The sequence below is a fragment of the Dipodomys spectabilis genome, unplaced genomic scaffold, assembly GCF_019054845.1.
Source record: "Dipodomys spectabilis isolate Male_0828 unplaced genomic scaffold, ASM1905484v1 ptg000136l, whole genome shotgun sequence".
NCBI classification, from domain to species: Eukaryota; Metazoa; Chordata; class Mammalia; order Rodentia; family Heteromyidae; genus Dipodomys; species Dipodomys spectabilis.
Window position 1 is genome coordinate 3,442,470 of NW_024870813.1, and position 19,552 is coordinate 3,462,021.

Sequence of the window (19,552 nt, forward strand, 5' to 3'; positions counted from 1 at the left end):
GCTGGAAGTGGCGCTATGGCTCAAGTGGTAGAGCGCTAGCCTTGAGCTGAAGAGCTGAGGGATAGCGCCAAGGCCCAGAGTTCAGGCCTCACAACCGGACCAAAAAAAAAAAAAAAATAAGAACATATAATTTGTCTGTAAAAATACACAAGGTCTTACAAAAACTAGAACATATTTTAAAAGAATTAGAATGAGAAGAATGCAATAGCATCAAAAAAGAAAAACTATTCTAGCACTAAGGGTTGAAATTTCAGCTGTCTTTTTAAGCAGCTATCTCAAAAGAATTTCCATCTAGAAGTACAAACAACGGGGCTGGGAAGGTGGCTCAGTAGTAGAGCGCTTGCCTTGCATGCATGAGGCCCTGAGTTCGATTCCTCAGCACCACATAAGCAAAAAGAAAAAAGCCGGAAGTGGCACTGTGGCTCAAGTGGTAGAGCGCTAGCCTTGAGCTGAAGAGCTGAGGGACAGCGCCCAAGCCCAGAGTTCAGGCCCCATGACCGGATCCAAAAAAAAAAAAAAGAATTACAAACAAATGCTAAACTTAGTGCCAGGGTGAGAAGAAAAAAATTAATAAAGTTGATTGACCCATCAACCATTAATCTCAATCCCTCAAATTAATTTAATAACACAGAACTACCCATATGAAAAAGTTCAATGCACATACAAGAACATAGAACTGGAAACTAGTATCCCCTCTTTGAGTAACCACTCAATAAATTACAACATGCTGTGATAGGATTATTTTAAAAATTATAAAGAAATATTAAAACATTTGTCCAAATTTTTAGAAAAACATAATATGGTCACTGTTCCCACTAACTATATAATTCTGCAAAAACACAAAAAAGAGCAAAATACAAAAGAAAAATGAAAGCCTTTGGATCACTGATATTTTTATGTATTTTGACATCTTTAATCTGTCAAAAATGTGTGTGTGTGTGTGTGTGAGTGTGTGCGCGCGCGCGCGCTCACGCACAAGCATGCCAGTCCTGGAGCTTGAACTAAGGGCCTACATGCTGTCCCTGAACTTTTATTTTTTTGCTAGTATTCTTCCACTTGACCCATAGCTCCACTTCAGTCTTTTCTTCTAGTAGTTATTTGAAGATAAGAATCCGTTAAGACTTTCCTGTCCAGGGCCAGTTTTGAACTGTAATTCTCAGATGTCAGCCTCCTGAGCAGCTAAGATTGCAGGAGCCAGTCACCAGCACCCAGCTTAATTTGTCCAACTTTTTTAATTAAAAAAAAAATTTGATTCCACTACATGTGGTGGCTCACATCTGTGGTAGCTTTGGAAAGATTATGATATGCTAGCCTAAGCAAAAAGTTCACAAGACCCATCTCAACCCAAAAAAGCTGGTCATGGTGACACATGCTTGTCATTCCAGGTATGCAGAAAGGATCAACAGGACTGCAGACTATTCAAGGTGTAACTAAAGCAAAAGGGTGTTAAAATCATAGCTCAACTAATAGAGTACCTGCCTATTAAGTACAAGGAGCTGAATTCAAATACTAATACCACCAAAATATAATAACTGACTCCAAGTCAACTATAGCTTAAGACAGAGTTCGAGAAGATCTATTTTTATTAATAGTGCCAAAATATTTAGAAAATCATGAATTTTCAAGTAAATTACAAAATGTCCTTTCCCCAACAATTAATAAAAAGGACAGAATACCTACAATGTGTGGTTTTTCTACCCCAAATCCATAGTCAAATAAAAAACTATTTAAACTAAGAACATATGAGCTTTAAAAAACAATGCAGAACCTTTAAAAAAAATGAACTATGCCAGTGACTTTGTTTATGTGAGCTTTAAAAATAAGGTTTGAAACATGAACATATGAGTTTTTTAAAAAAACAATGAGCAATGACAGTGGCACACACCTGTAATCTTAGCTACTCAAGAGGCTGAAAGCATAGGACTAAGGTTCAAAGCCAGCCCAAGTGAGGCTGGAATCCAGCCCAATAGAGACTGGAGTCCACAAAACTCCAATCCACAGTAAGTCAGTTATTTATGGATTCATGTAGTTTTGACCAAGATAAATGATTAATCAATCAAAAGAAATTTCAAAAACCAAAATTTTAAATTCCTATTATGCTTTGCCAAGCTCAGTTGATTTGAAGCTCTCCGTGAGTTGTCTTCAAAAGTTTAAATCACTTTAAATTACTATGTGATCTGAGTATCTCCCTACTCTTAATTTTGTGAAAATATGCCTACCAAAAGGCAAACTGTGTCCAAAAAGCAAGTGAAAGTTAACAGGCTTAATTAACTATAGAAGTGAAAATTTGACATCTGTTGAGAGGCACCTCTTGTATGTAATGGAAGTTGGGCAAACAGTGTTAGCAGAAAAAGTGCATCCAGTATCTGCTTGAGCACTGAGCTCTATTACATCCTGAGTACTACTAGGTTTTTCTCAGAGGTGGTCTTCTTGGAATCCACAGACTCATGGATACAAAAAGTCTACTATTTGCTGAATGGAGGAAGAAGTTTAAAGTCCATTAAAATGTACTATATCACCAAACACTGGTAGCTCATGTCTGTAATCCTAGCTACTCAGCAAGCTGAGATCTGAGGATTGTGGTTCAAAGCTAGCCTAGGTAGGAAAGTCCATGAGACTCACATCTCCAATTAACCACCAGAAAACCGGAAGTGGCGCTGTGGCTCAAGTGATAGAGCATTTGCCTTGAGCTGAAGAGCTCAGGGACAGCACCCAGGTCCAGAGTTCAAGCCCCACAACCGATAGAAAAAAAAAAAAAAAAACAAAAGACACTATATCCTCAAAAGGATGGAGACTAGCAAGAGATACTTAAGACAGTCTAAGGAGAGACAGGGAAGCCTAGAATCCCAGAGGAGCTGTTCCATCAATGCTACCACATACCATCTCAATGTTACCACATACCATCTTCAACTACACAGAAACAGAATCACACACACTTCTCAAAAGATGTACTGGGGGAGTTCATTAAAAGGAAAAAACAGTCACAGCTGCTAGAGTGCTGGCTAGTGCTGGCTCCACATTCAGGCTAGATACTATGCTTACCACCTAACCTTTCAGAACATAAGGTAGTTAAGAGTTCATCCCAGCCTATATGCCCATATCTAGGTTGACAAAAACAAAACAAAACAAAAAGCTTCATAAACGGCCACAAGTTCATAAACTGCCAAGCAGCACTTGGGTTCAAGTCTACTTGATTCCAGGGTCAATGCAGACTACCCTCATGACAGAGGAATAAAATATTCTGAGACAAGGGATAGAGTGAAGGGAGGGACTGGATAGGTAATGTTATAGAGGAGAAGCATAAAAACTTCAAAGGGCCAATGTATTGATTAAAGGAGGAGTTTTGCAAGAGAACAGTAAAGCCTGTCACTTTTTTACTCTTTTCTTATCCATTACTTTATCCTGAGGAGCCACCCACTCACTTTCCTTATTTAGTTTTCCAAATAGCTTTTTAGGAGGTTATGAAGTGCCTGTATTCTAACAAGTTAAATAGGTATAAATTCATTTCTGAGTCCAAGAACAATTAGCTGAGCAACACTGCTAATGACTACATAGGTGAAAGTAGTCACGTCTTAACCTCACTTTCACATTCAGAGACTTACATTATAATTTGAAATGATTTGTTAGTTTTTCAACTTGTTATTCAAATACTTTCCCCCTTTTCTCTTTTTTTCCTGGCTGTCATCGGTGGCATAAACCTATTCAAAGGCTTGATTATGGCAGTCAAATTAGTGAAAAAGAACATCTCTGGCCAATGAGTAGACTTATTAACAGTTGAACTTCATTCCAGATTTTTCATGGTTTTAAAAAGGGCACATTGTGCTCTGTGGCAGATCACTTGCCTAAAAAGGGCATATCAGATTAACATAACACCCTATTATTCTATCAATTTGATCTTTTCTTTTTTCTTATTGATGATGGTACTAATGTTTGAATTTAAGTCTTAATGTTTGCTAGGCAGATGCTCTACCACTGAGTCAGGCCTCTACTTCTTTTTGCACTGGTTATTTTTAAGATAGGGTTTCTGTGCCTGTCCTGGCACATACCTGGACCATAATCCTCCTATTTTCTGTTTTCCACAATAGCTGGGATGAGAGGAACATGCCACCACACTCAGCTTCTTCCATTGAGATGGAACATTTCTGCCCAAACTGGATTAGAACTACAATTCTCCCAATGTCAGCCTCCCATGTAGCTAGGATGATAAGCTTGCTCCACCAAACCCAGCTATTGGTTGATATGGGGTCTCACAACCTTTTCTACCCACTAGCTTGAAAATCTGATCCTACATATGTTAGCCTCCCAAGCAACTGAGATTATAGGCATAAACTGCCAGAGTTGGCCAATTTGACCTTTTCTGTCCTTTAACTACAACTTAATTTTTATTCAGACAGAGATCAAAGTAACTTGTGAAAAAAAAAAAAAAGGAGCTCAGAAGAAATCTCTCTTCTCAATGCTACTGGCATGAATGATATAATCAGAGATTGCCCTGAGACAAACACAATGTCCCTTGCTTTTCTTATCCTTCTTTCATAAGAAGCAAAGGCCTTTTAATTCTGGGAAAGGAACAATAAGCCCTCTTGCTCCAAGGCCACAGGAAAACAATCCATTGCATCTGGAGGAAATATAATGGAATATGAAAAATGTGCAGTTGACCCATTTATGTGAGGGAAAGGACAAGACTAGGTTAAGCTAATTATGATGATAACAGTTATAGAAGAGCCACTAGTGGATAGACAATGTATCAGAATCACCTGAAGGGCTTTGTTAAAATAAGATTGCTGGGGTTTAACCCTTACCCCCAGAGCTTCTGAGTCAATGTTAAGGGGAGGGCTTTAGAAAATATTATGTCTAGCAAGTCCCTGGGGGTTGGAGGTTAAGCTGCTGATATAGGGTTCACATGTTAAGAACCCCTGGGTAAGGTTTCTCTGGAAAGGAGCTGACTGAAAAGGTATTGACTAAGGTGTTGGTATTCTACAACCTGATTTGAATAATATAAATACCAAGAAGTACATCAATGAAGACTTATGCACTTAGTTTATGAAGGCTTATAATTCAATGTTTAAGTTTCTTTAAACTTACTAATTACATCAAATAAGACAACTTGCCAAAACAACTAGTCTACAAACTAATACAAGATGTGATTGTCTATGCAATTTTCCTATTTTAAGATTATCAACTAGCTGACAACAGAAATTTTTCTTTATAGAAAACAAAATGGAAAAATACAGAAATTATTTCATAAACTCTAATGAATTAACTAATCTAAGTAGCAATCATCAATGATAACTAAATCCATTAAGTGAACTCAATTAGGTGAAAAGACACCTGAAACTACCTAATTTGACATCCCCTTATGATACAAGAAACACACAGAAGTACCATGAAGTATACTTGCCTAAACAAACTGAATCTGTATACAAGCCTTAGATCTGCTAATATACAGGAAAGACAAGGACAGAAAAATGTTAAAAAACCCAAAGACACAATCAGATCTTAAATGGAAAGGGAAAGGTTCAGTTTCTTTCCTCAATAAATAAATGAGGGATTGCTATAAACTTTCAAAAAACCAAATCAATGTGTGGACCTTATATGTATCCTAATTTAAACAAATTTTCCAGTAATAAAGAATTTTTGAGAACTACAGAAAGTGAGTATGAAATGAGCATGGAATGAGTAGCTAATTGTACTAAGAATTTATGTAGGGGATGGTGATAAGAGTATAATGTTCCTGCTTTTGTAAGACAGTCTGTTTAGGCTACAGCAACAAATACTGAAGTATTTAAATATGAAAGTATACAATAGTGGAGTTGGGACAGATGGGAGAATGATGGAAGAAGGGGACACCAATCAAGATGTAGTCACATGTTGAATGGAAATTTGTACAATTACCTGTGTGATGGAATTTATCTGAAATATTGTTATATATCAAAAACAAGGGGATGTAAGTAATAAAACTGGTAACTATTAAAAGCTGGGGGTTAATCAGATATTTTCTCTATTCATTATGCTCAAGAATCCATACATAATTCTCCTTTGAAAACAAAACTAACCCCTAATTAGAATGCTTTCATAGAAAAAAGGAGTTAGGCTATATATTAACCTCCTCTTATCATTCACTTTCAAGTTCTTTTCCTCCTTGCCCCACCCTATCCCAGTCACTCTGATAAAACATGATGGTTAAAGGTTGTAGCTGCTCAGGTTTGACTCTCATGCTGACCACTTTCTAGTAACATGAGAAATCAAGTAACTTGAAAATACCTAACAGAGGGAAAACTGGGAGAGCAAGCAAAAGAAGGGGTGACATGGTTCAAAAAAAAAAAAGGGCTCATTACCTCACTTATGTAACTATAACCCCTCTGATGATTTAGAAAGCACCTCAAAATAAGCACAATATCTGGCAAAGTCATCATGATGACTCGGTTATTTCCTGTAAAGCTTATCTTTCCAGCTAAAATTACAGATGGATTGCAAACCTTCCATTCTTGCAGAATTTTAAGACAAAAAGAGATAATCAATTTGCAGGGGAGAATTCAAATATCCAAATTCCTTGGATAAACAGTCCAACAAACTGAATACTGGGAAACTGGAACTTAAAAGGTTGCAGGGGGAAGGTCAAAAGGAGAAGGGGAGAGGAATGAAAACAGAAAAGGGGGGAGAATGTAGTTGTAATAGTTATAATATTTTATACAAATCCTATGAAATTAAGAAAACTGAAGAGTAGTTGGGTTGGGAGGTATGAGGAAGAATGGTGAAAGGGTGATTTCAATCAAGATGCACTGTACTTACAAACTAATTTGTTTAATAGTAAGTACTTTGTACAACTACTTGTCCTAGACGTTTAATTTTTTATGGTGCTGGGATTTGACCACAGAGCCTCACATAGCTACGTAGGTGTTCTACTACTGGGGCATGCTTACATAATATAATAATTTACACTGGGGCTGGGAAGGTGGCTCAGTGGTAGAGCACTTGCCTTGCATGCATGAGGCCCTGGGTTCCATTCCTCAGCACCACATACGCAAAAAGAAAAAAGCCAGAAGTGGTGCTGTGGCTCAAGTGGTAGAGTGCTAGCCTTGAGCTGAAGAGCTGAGGGACAGCACCCAGGCCCAGAGTTCAGGATCCACGACCGGACCACCCCCCCCAAAAAAAAAAAATTTACACTTTAATTATAATACTTTATAATTTAAGCATAATACTTTATAATTTAATTATAAGGTATTTTAGACAACTACTCACATAATACTTAAAAGAACACCCAGATTATTTCATTTTTTAAAAATCCTAAAATTAATAGTTAACCTTAAAGATTAATGAAAGCAATTAAGGCAATACACAATCTCAAGAATTTCACTAACACTGAGGAACAACTTGATTTGCCAAATATCAGAGTAACTAAAGTTGGACACAATGTAGGCAACTATAAATTAACCATAACACAAGACATGATGCACACCAAATGTAACAGTAATCTTAAAAACAAATCTTATTGTGCTTTGGACTAATACAAACTTCTTTTTGGAAGGAAAGCCCACTTAATCCACTGCATACCTCCACTTCAGATTATTATTAACAAGGTTTTATTAAGCAACTATGAGACAAGATCCTGAAGAGTAAAGAACATAAAAACAATACCTGCTATAAGAAACACATAATTTGGTAAAAAAAAAAAAAAAAAAAAGGAAAGCTCTCCTTTTCATCAGTGACTTAAAACCCATTCAGTCAACAAAACTTATTCAAAGCCTATTATGAATCTGGTTCTGAGTTAAAAGATACAAATAAAGTACTACAATGTGAAGAAAAAGCTCTGTAGGACAAGGCAATAGTGCTATAATAGATATTGTAAAATGTAGTGGCCAGCAGATGGAGACACAAAGCAAAGTGTTTAATTGAGAAAGGAAGGTAGCAAAACACTGGTTTATAGAGGATGCAATACTTGAGCTCAACCTCAAAAAACACACAGTATTAAAAACACTAATTGTACAAAGCACTAACTGCCCAAGTTTAAAAGCATAAACTAGTATAACACATTCATGGAGAAAGATATTAGCAGTTGAATAAAGAATGAATAACATTCAAAGAAATATATCCAGACAAGAGAACACTGGAGAAAATGTAGCCTACAGAGGGCCTTATGCACCTTACTAAGAAATCCAGACTTTATAATGGGCAATTACATTAACAAAGCATTTCAAACTAGAACAGAAAAATAATTTGAGCTTATTTGAAAAGTCACTCTGATTTCACTATAGAAAAAGAGATGGGTTAAGAGATTACAACAGAGACAGGAATGACTGTAGCAAAAAGGAACAAGATGAACCCAACTATAGCAGGCTCAATATCAGCTTGTCAAAATCCAACACGGACATGCTAAGTTCCTGAGCTCTTTCTTCATTTGATATTTCCCTTTATAAAAGTCACCACCATCCTTAGTTCACTTGGACAAGCCTAGAATGCTAGGTCTTTTCCACTCATTTCCTACTATCTAAGGAGGACATAGAGTTGGAAAACAATTTCAAAGACATAATTAAAGAAAAAAGGCAGTAACCTGAGAGAATACAGAAGCACATTATTTTTCAGTTTGGATTTTTAATTTTTTCTTTCAGGAAAAGGGGTCCAAGAGACTGTTAAAAAAAATAAAGAATACAGTGAGAATGATATTTGGTACAAGATCCTACCAAATATAAGATTAAGACAAACTTCCAGTTCTATTCTAAGAATTAATATGCTAAGATGGGACAAAAAGGCAGAGGTTCTGAATTGCAGGTGATGAGTCAAGAAGGTGGTAGCCGTGGCACACTGCTCAAGGATATGCAGCCACTGTAATTGCAGGCCTTTCATACCTTAGTCAGGACTGGCTGAACCTGCAGAGTATAGGAATATTGCCTGAAGCTCAATGGTGCTGGAGGAGGTAGGGACTTGGTCTGACTAAGTAATATGAGTGAACTCAATCAACAAGAACATGGAGAACACAAATAACTTCAACATGAGCAACACAACTTCAAAATTAAGCTGGGCACTGGTGGCTCCTGCCAGTAATCCTAGCTACTCAGGAGGCTGAGATCTGAGGATTGTGGTTCAAAGCTAGCTTGGGCAGAAAAGTCCATGAGACCCTTATCTCCAATAAACTATTTAGAAAAACCAGAAGTGGCACTGTGGCTCAAGTGGTAGAGCATTAGACTTGAGCATAAAGAGGCTCAGGGACAATGCCCAGGCCGCGCTCCAAGGACCAGCAAAATAAATTAATTAATTAATTAAAAACTTTAAGATTATAATGGAAAGATCTGTAGTATGTATTTAGTAGTTTAATAAAGAATTTATGATGTTTAAAAAAACTCAGTATCTTGCACAAAACCTGGCTGGTTTTACTGTAAATGAATGATACCCTAAGGCTAGCTCTGGCCAACATCTCAGACAGAACACCCACAAAAAGTAGGCTGTGCAGTGACTCCACGACAAAACAACAAACTCTTCTCTATGAGACCAGAAGTGTAGAAAAATCTAATTGTCCCCACTGAGGACATAGAGAACATGATGGTGAGGGTACTTAGTGATATGAACTAGTTTTTATGGAGTACAGTTTATGTATAGAATTGTGCCAACCCACTTGTAAGAATTATAGCTTGGGCTGGGAAGGTGGCTCAGTGGTAGAGCGCTTGCCTTGCATGTATGAGGATCTGGTTTCAATTCCTCAGCACCACATAAGCAAAAAGAAAAAAGCCAGAAGTGGCGCTGTGGCTCAAGTGGTAGAGCGCTAGCCTTGAGCTGAAGAGCTGAGGGGACAGCGCCCAGGCCCAGAGTTCGGACTCCCCCCCCCCCAAAAAAAAGAATTATCTTAACCTCATACAACTACAAGGTAAGTATACGTTTCCCTTTCAGAGCTGAAGAAGTAGTGGTTTAAAGAAATTAAGTAGCTTGCCCAAGTTAATACAGAGAGAAAGAGACAAGGATATCAGAAGCTGAGTCAGTGGCACTCAATATGGTAGGGGAAGGTGGCAGCAGCTCTAAGAGCAGCAACTTTTTTTTTTTTTTTTTTCCGGTTGTGGGGCTTGAACTCTGGGCTTGGGTGCTATCCCTCAGTTCTTCAGCTCAAGGCGAGCACTCTACAGCTTGAGCCACAGTGCAACTTCCGGTTTTCTAGTGGTTTACTGGAGATAAAACTCTCATGGACTTTTCTGCCCAGGCTGGCTTTGAACCGTGATCCTCAGATCTCAGCCGCCTCAGTATCTAGGATTACAGGTGTGAGCCACTAGCACCCAGCTAAGAGCAGCAACTTTTATAACACTACAACTTAAGAAATCTTCTAGCTGGGCACCAGTGGCTCACGCCTGTAATCCTAGCTACTCAGGAGGCTGAGATCTGAGGATCATGGTTCAAAGCCAGCCCAGGCAGGAAAAGCCATGAAACTCTTATCTCCAAAAAAAACACCAGAAAACCGGAAGTGGTGCTGTGGCTCAAGTGGTAGAGCACTCACCTTGAGCTGAAGAGCTGAGGGACAGAGCTCAGGCCCAGAGTTCAAGCCCCATGACCAACAAAAAAAAAAGAAGAAAAGAAAAGAAATTTTCTAAACATTTCATATGCATCAACTCATACAATCCTCATAACTACTTTAAGAATGTAATCCATATTTCACAAATAAAGTTAAACACACAATATTTTAATTGTGAAATGAACAATGATAGCCAAGCTATGCAGAGCACTCTGGTGCAATGGAAAACCTCTGAATGCATAAGCAGGAGTGACAAGATCTGATTTACACTGATCATTGTGGCTGTCACAAGAATGAACTGAAAGGAAGAAAACTTGGAAGCAGGATAATCAGTTAAAAAGCTAGGTAGGAGTCAGGATTTTAAAAAAAATGATTATGGACTAGCCAAGTTGAAGTGAATTGGCTAGAAAGCAATAGAAGACTTTCAAGATATATGAAGGTGATAGAATCAATAGTATTTGGTGATGAGGTAAACCCAGGGATAGGGAAAGGGAGAAATCAAGTATAACTCCCAGGTTTCTTTTTTTTTTTCATTTTTTGTACATTTTCTATTATACATCTCATTGTTACAATGAGTCACCCTGTATCCTTGTTTCAGATTTTTGTTTGTTTTTATTGTGAAAATACGGTACAGAGGGGTTATAATTACATGGCAAGATAATGAGTACATTTCTTATCAAGCATTGTTGCTTCCTCCTTTTTATCTCCCAGGTTTCTGACTTGAAAAATATCGAATGGTGCTATCATTTCTGTAAATGAAAAAGACAAGAGGAGAGGATAACTGGGACAAAATGGGAAGTTTCCATCACTTTCTCTAGATCATTAATAGAAAATTTATATAAAACAAAAATCAGTCATGATTAATTTTTTGCTCTTAAAAAGTATTGAGACTTCCCCCTGCTGGAGGGGGGAAAAAATCTATAAAAGAGACTGGATCAAATGAAGTACACATGGCAGATTAAATGTTCTGTCAATGTTAATCCAGTGAAATCTATGACCATACTGTTTTCTTTTAAAAATTCTATCCTGAGGAAATACATGTTGAAATATTTAAGGAGTATGATGTGCAGGTGGACATCATATATCTATATCTACTAATAGGGGCATATAATGCCACACACAAATAAATAAATACAAGACAGCCAATGATAAAGTACGAGGCCCTGAGTTCAGATCTCAGTACGGAACAGGTGGGGAGGAGGCAAATTATAAACAGCTAAAAAGATTAACCAGTGAACCTGTATATTGTTGGAATAGCCTTTGTATATTCGTGGTGGTGTAACATTTTTCTGATGATGAAATATTTATATAAACACAATATATATGTATATATACTGAATACTGAAGTTTGAATTAAGAGCCTTACTCTTACCACTTAAGCTATACCTCAACCCTACATAATTTTTAAAAGGCAATTCATACTTGATTTTTCTTTTTGTTTTTATTATCTTTAAACAGCTGTGCAAAGGAATTACAATTCAACAAATGAGCTTATAAGTATAATGCATCTTGAGCAATGTCACCCCATCATCATTTCTCCTATCGTTCCCAGCCCAACCCCTCCCCTCGACTGACTGTAAATTTCATAGACTATGCATCTACTGTAATGACTGCCTTCACTTGTTCATGCTAAGTAAATTTAATTCCTTTCAACCCAACCCATTCTAGCCATCCTGCCTTCATCAAGGAAACAAGAAGCATTCACACACACTGTAAAGAGAAGGGATTGTAAGAGGTAAGTACTATAAGAAGTTTCTTACAGTCTGTATGTAGTCTCACATAAGTATTTATTTCAACTCCATCTCTGGAATGTCCTGTGTCCTAATCTGTATCAGACTGCCGTGACAGCTTCCTTTCAGCTTCGTATTTTCTTTTCTCATATAATACACAGCAATAACTCTCACCATAAAGACTTACTCCATGAATTAGCAAGTTCATGTGACATTTGCTGGAATTAAGATGTTTCTCCTACATGTTCAGATGTTATAGCTAGAGATCCTTTAGTATAGTAATCATCCCACTATTTTCTTTTTAAACTCATGTCTCTCTATGTTCTACTTTCTCTACTAGACAGAGAACTAACTCCATGAGGATAAAAAACACAAAATATTTACAGTTTTTTCCTATTCCTAAAGACTATTTCAATATAGAAAATCATCAACGGAAATAAAAGCTACTGAGTGAAGAAATAAAGACTATTGAAAAATGTAAATGTTAGGGCACAGCTCTAATAAAAGCTACTTTTTTTTTACCTTGGACACAGCAGTATGCAGGAAGTCCTTCTCTAATTCAGTAGTAAACAAGATATAACATCTAGGACTGGCTGATAAACAAGTGAAAATGTATATAAATTTTTACTCAATCCCCAAATCTTGTTCACTTCAATAACACAAGTACTATAATGATTAATAAAGCTGTCACCAGTGGTTCATTCCTATAATCCTAGCTACTTTGGAAAATGAAATGAGGAAGATCACAGACAGTTCAGGTCAGCTTAAGCAAAAAAAAATACATCACCACGGAAGGAAGCGGAACAAAAGTGGCACACACCTGTCATCCCAACAAGGACAGCAAGTCTAAAATAGGCATCTCAACTCAAGCACATGCCCAAGTAGGAAGCAAGACCCGATCTGAAAAATAACCACTGAAAACTAGGATGGAGGCATGGCTAAGCAATATCTCACCAGGCTAGCAACTGGGGAAAATGGAGGGAACGCGCACACACACACACACACACACACACACACACACACACACACACACACACACACACACACACACACACACACACACACACACACACACACACACACACACACACACACACACACACACACACACACACACACACACACACACACGGTATTTGAGGATAAGATCTGGATCTCAACCATACCTTACGATCAAAGTGCATTATAGTTAACTGATACTCACAAATGATGAATGTAATATAGAGAACATCTCAGTGACAAGAACATACACATATTTTAGACAGAACTTTGTTCTCTATTTTCAAAGAATTTTTAAGTAAAATTATATAAGAAACAACATCTAACTTAGTAAACAAGTTAAAAATTAATCATCTAACTGAGAAAGGTAGTTTTTCAAAAACTACTGCACTTCAACTTGCCAAAGAAAATAGCTTTCAGTGAGAATTTCATAAAGTATTCCAAAAACTATAAAGTAGAAATGCTTTATACCTAACAATTTTATGGTAACACTTCAAAATGTCCAAGCACCAAATGCCAAAACATAAAAAGATTTTTTTTTAAATGCTCCTGAGCAAAATAAATAAATAAATAAAATGCTCCTGAGCTGCAAAATTAACAAATCCTAGATGAGTCTTCACTTCTTAAGGCCTGATCCTCTTCTACCACTCAGAAAGGCCAGAATTCAGAGATTCAAATCCAAACATGCTACATTGCTGTCAGTTTCGGTTGTCACTCCAATCTCTGAAGAATAATGTCTTGGCCTGTTTCACACTTGGTAATGAAGTCTACTTGTGGTTTATTTCATGTTCCCTCCTGCACTCAAGAAGGCTTCCAATACTTGGAATCCCCAAATGTGCTTCCCAAAGTTACTGTTCTGAATTCATCACTTAAGAGTTGCCATCTGGGAAACAGCAAGCAACCAAGTTCTGCCATAAATCCTTGGCAATGGTGAGCAGACTAGCCATCCTCTTCAGACCTCCCCAATTAGAAACAGAAGACAACAGACTACAGTGTTTCTTTTTTTAAAAATTTTATTGTAAAGATGCTGTACAGAGGGGTTATAGTTACATAAATAAGATATTGAGTACATTTCTTGTTGAGCACTGTTACCCCCTCCTTTGTTGTTCTCTCTCTATCCCTTCCCTCCCCCCCACTCCTCTCCCTACCCCCCAGAAGTCGTAAAGTTCATTTCTAATATAGTGTCTTATGCATATCATTGTTGCAATGGGTCTTTCTGTGTCCTTGTTTCAGCATTTTGTTATTCTTCTTCCCCTCCCCAAATTAGACAAATCTATATACACAAGATGCAGGGTACTAAAATCAAGTACAGTGACAACAGGGGGAAGAACATACAAATGAAACAAAAAAAAAATCACATAGTACATTAAAAACAACAACAAAGAAAGACCTCTTATGTCCATATCCTGAGGTTCATTTCCCTTAGCATCATCTTATATGGCCATATGTACCTAGCTTTTGAGCTATTCTGCTCATCTGATAAAATTATCCTAGACCTATACTAATTATAGCAAATGAGGGAAACCATGGGACCTATACTTCTTTGAGTCTTATCTTACTCAGCTGGGTATTCAGTTGCTTTGTTGTCAGTTCTCCTAGCTTTACTTAGACCTTTCCAAGTGATGGAATACAACACATGTGACAATATACAAACATTTTCAAAGCTATCCTACCCTCTCCATTACCACTTTTTTTTTTTTTTTTGTCAGTCATGGGGCTTGAACTCTGAGCCTGGTTGCTATCCCTGAGCTCTTCAGCTCAAGGCTAGCACTCTACCACTTGAGCCACAGCGCCACTTCCAGTTTTCTGGTGGGTTTTTATTGGAGATAAGAGTCTCAATGAGGGGCTGGGAAGGTGGTTCAGTGGTAGAGTGCTTGCCTTGCATGCACGAGGCCCTGGGTTCGATTCCTCAGCACCACATAAGCAGAAAAAGCTGGAAGTGGGGCTGAGGCTCAAGTGGTAGAGCACTAGTCTACAGCTGAAAAGCTGAGAGACAGTGCCCAGGCCCAGAGTTCAGGCCCCACGACCGACAAAAAAAAAAAAAGTTTCAAGACTTTGCTGCCCGGGCTGGCTTTGAATGGGTGATCCTCAGATATCAGCCTCCTGAGTTGCATGGATTACAGGCGTGAGCCACCAGCGCTCAGCTCATTACCACATTTTTAAAATATAGAACCTTCATGTTTAACTAGTATTCGAGCACAAACTGCCTTAATTCCTTGCCTTTTTTTGTTCTCCTTGACCCATTCTTTATATTTCCCAGAATTAACATTGAAACTTAAATTATATCACTCTTCTACTTAAAATCCCTTGTGGATCATTTTCCAAAGTGTACTTTGCCTTAAAACAGTGCAAACAACAGCAGTTGATATTTGTTGAGCACCTCAACAAATTAGTTGCCTCATTTAAACCTCACAGTCCTACAATGTTATAATTTTGCTGTGTTATTTTGCAAATTTAAGAAAATTGAAACTTGGAGAAATCGTATCATCCGCCTACAGTTAATAAGCAAAGGTAGCTATGTGTATAAAACCTTCCAAATGTAGTTTGGTATTATTCCTTTTTTAGCTGTTCCCTACACAAACTACTCAATAAATCCTGTCTTCCAACTATACTAAAGCACCTAAGCATCCCTGACAATACTGGTCCTTTCAGAAACTACCATAGTACACATTCCTCCCTTGTTCAAAGTGCCACTCATCTATGCTGGCCTACATTGGCAATTCTCTGTGAAGGTTTTTTTTGTTTTGTTTTGTTTCACCTCCTCTTGTAAGAAGGCCCTAGACAGACTAATACAAATCAAAATAATACACATATCCCACTCTCAATCAAAATTTCTAAGGTAACATACAGATGGAAATCTACAGGCCTCTTCATAAACACCTAAATTCATGTGTAAAAAATAATCAGAAGGGCTGGGAAGGTGGCTCAGTGGTAGAGCGCTTGGCCTTGCATGCCTGAGGGCCCTGGGTTCGATTCCTCAGCACCACATAAGAAAAAAGCCGGAAGTAGTGCTGTGGCTCAAGTGGTAGAGCGCTAGCCTTGAGCTGAAGAGCTGAGGGACAGCACCCAGGCCCAGAGTTCAGGCCCCAAGACCAGACCTCGCAAAAAAAAAAAAAAAAAAAAAAAAAGATCAGAAAAGGTATGGTAAGAGCTAGGGAGAAAAATTCACTTTGAAAACTTTTGCAAACTATTCCAATTATTTTGAATTAAGTACTAAGGCATTTAGAATATAAAGGATTTTTTAATTACTGTTGTTTCTTTTGTTTTGAGACATAGTTTTTCCATGTAACACGAGCTGGCCTTGAGCTCTAGATCTTTTTCCTCAACCTCCAGAATGCTGGAATAGTAAGTGTGCTCTACCAGGCCTGTGACAACATGCTCAATTTTTAAAGTATTTTATTCTGCAATATTGTACTCTTTCTAAATGCCACAACTTAGTAATACTTAGCAAACCAAGAAACATTTTTAGAAGACAATAAGCTCTTCTCAACTATACAGGTAATAAAAATAATGATTTTTTAAAACCCAAATGCTTGTTCTTATAAAGCATGTTAGATGATGTGGAGTTACAGTGATTATGTTACCACATCTTAAGTTTCAGTACATTATACCATTATACATGCAACAATTTTATGAGTCTCTCGAGTATTAATCAACATCTCTGCAAAGTACTACTCAAATACATTAGCTTAAAATTTCCCTCACTAAAACTCATGTTTTTGTCTATTCACATTATCTTGATCTTTCTGTGAATAATTACTCTTTTACTGGACATTAAGTGCCAAGTGTTATTTGCAAACCTTTAATATCATTTAGAAAATGCTCCATAGCAGGGCTGGAATGGTGGCTCAGTGGTAGAGTGCTTAGTGCTTGCCTTGCACGTATAAGGCCCTGGGTTCGATTCCCTCAGCACCACATAAACAGAAAAGGCGGAAAGTGGCACTGTGGTTCAAGTGGTAGATTGCTAGCCTTGAGCTGAAGAGTTAAGAGACAGTCAGTGCTCAGGTCCAGAGTACAGGCCCCACAACCCACCCCCAAAAAGAAGAATATGCCCCATATGATTACTTCTAGCATTTCTTCCATCTAGACCTCAGTTTGCATACATCCCTTCCATTTTTTCTCTGTAATCTTAACTAGTAATATTCCTAATCCTTATGTTTCTTGCAAAAATATCTCACAGCAATGTGTCTAACAGAGATATTTCAAAAATCAACATTAGTAGATCAGAAGTATTAATACAACAAAACTATTAGCCCTGGGGTTCCAATATTATATTCTAAGATAGTCAAACTAACACATGCATTTCCCAAAGGATGCCAGGATTAGGCAGATGGCTTTTAAGGAGTGTAAGCATTATGCCCATCTTTGATCCTCAGTTCCACCCAGACCTGAGCTCCTTCCTGCCCTGGAATTCCAGCCTTACAGTTGGCCCCTCTCTCTCTCTACCCAGACCCGCCTGAATTCCCATCTACCTCACTTCCTATCCCCCAGACCCTGATGCTACCTATAGTGGAGGCTGCCATGTGCTCTCTCTCTGGGGGAAATATGGCTCCTCTAATAAACCTTATAATAATCTCTCTCCTGTGCCTGCCTGCCTCCTCATGGTCCCCTGGCATGGATGTGGTGGATCCTTTCATTGATCCTTTTAGGAGGACATGAGACACAGCCTGAGAAAATGGAGAAGGAATAGATTCAACAACTGAAGTATATAACTAATGAAAATAACTAATGAAAAATAAGAGATAGTAGAAGGAATGTCGACTCCAGAATTACAATTTGGGCACCTGGGTTACTGCCATCACCATTAATCAAGACAGAAAAATGGAGTGAAGACATGAGAAGTCAGTAAAGACAACTGAGAAAAATGAGTATCAAAATGAAACAGGAAAAAGCTATGTCTCAGAAGGCAAAGGAGAAGCGGGTGTCAAAGACAAATACAATTTCAATACCTAAGCTGAGAAAGCTAGGAGAAGGGAAAATAAACAGAGGTTTAAAAATAAGAAGATGGTGAAGAGTATTATTATATCATGATATCACAGTTACCCCAGCGTAGAGAATGTATCTCTTTTATATATCCTGTAACTTTACTTTCATATTGCATTATATATTTATATATTATATATACCAAATATTATATACCAAATACATTATATTATAAAATATTATATTATAATAATAAAAATATATTATTATAAAATTATATACCACATATATTATATTCACACACACACACACACACACACCCCTCCCTATTTGGTCTCTGTCCCTAATCCAGTGGAGTTGCCAGTGATAAGATGTGCCTTTGTTGATTTAACCAGGTAACTAGTAATCTAGGGCACTCCTTCCCAGCAGGGTGGATATTCCCAGACAGCCTCAGCATGGGGGGTGGTCTCCAAAAAGATCAAGGCTTGATTAAAGGACTGGGACTTCCAGTTCCACCTACCAAACCTCCAGGGAGGGGACAGGGGCTGAAGGCTAAGCTAATCACTAGTGGCCAAAGATACAATTAGTCATCTGCCATAATACTCACAAAACAGGGTTTACAAAAGAGCTTCTAGGTTGCTGAACAGGGGGTCCCTGGGGGAAAGCTCGGCCAAAGATAGGATAAAATCTTTCACCAGCTATTTATTCACCTACATGCTAGACATCTATTATATTAAATTGTTAAAACATAAGCAAAATATTCCCTTAAGTTCTCTGAGCAAAGTAATTGAATCCAAGGAGAGGTTCCTGTGAACCATGACTTATTTGTAGTTCATCAGTCATAAGCACAGATCACAACCTGGAACTTGAAAATGGCATCTTTAGTGAGGGGCAGTCTTGTGGAACCAATCCTTTATCCTGTAGGATCTTATGCTAAGTCTAGCTAGACAATGTCAGACTTGACATAAATCATAAGAGACTCATCTGCTAAAATAGGGCTGTGTTGGAAAGGAGATGAGAAAACTGCTGATTTTTTTTCTTGTCTTCTAATAATGCTCTGAATATGCCACTGTTACTGTACTCACCAAGCAGTACCATAATCATCTGTGTATTATAAACTTTTCTTATTCTGCCTCTCTTAAGTACTATCAATTCAGCACCACAGGAAATAGTTTTAAGAATCTGTTGAATTATAAAATTAAGTAACTGGTTAGATACAGAAATGAGACCAAAAAAGGATAAGGAAACTTAAGCATACTACAAGATAGTGATAAACATTAATGGAGAAGTTAGGAGGGGAATCAAGTTTAAGGAATGAGGTTTAAGATGTGCTGGATTTTAGAATGGAGGAAGTCTAAAAGACAAAATCCAAACAAATATCAAAGAGAGAAAAAGAAGCCAGGCACCAGTG

At 37.7% G+C, this 19,552-nt stretch overlaps 1 protein-coding gene across 3 annotated transcripts in view; it reads right to left on the reverse strand.

The window, feature by feature from the left end:
* Positions 1-19,552, reverse strand: part of Ccser2 (coiled-coil serine rich protein 2) — a 122,450-nt gene that overhangs the window by 89,058 nt on the left and 13,840 nt on the right. The window lies entirely within an intron of this gene.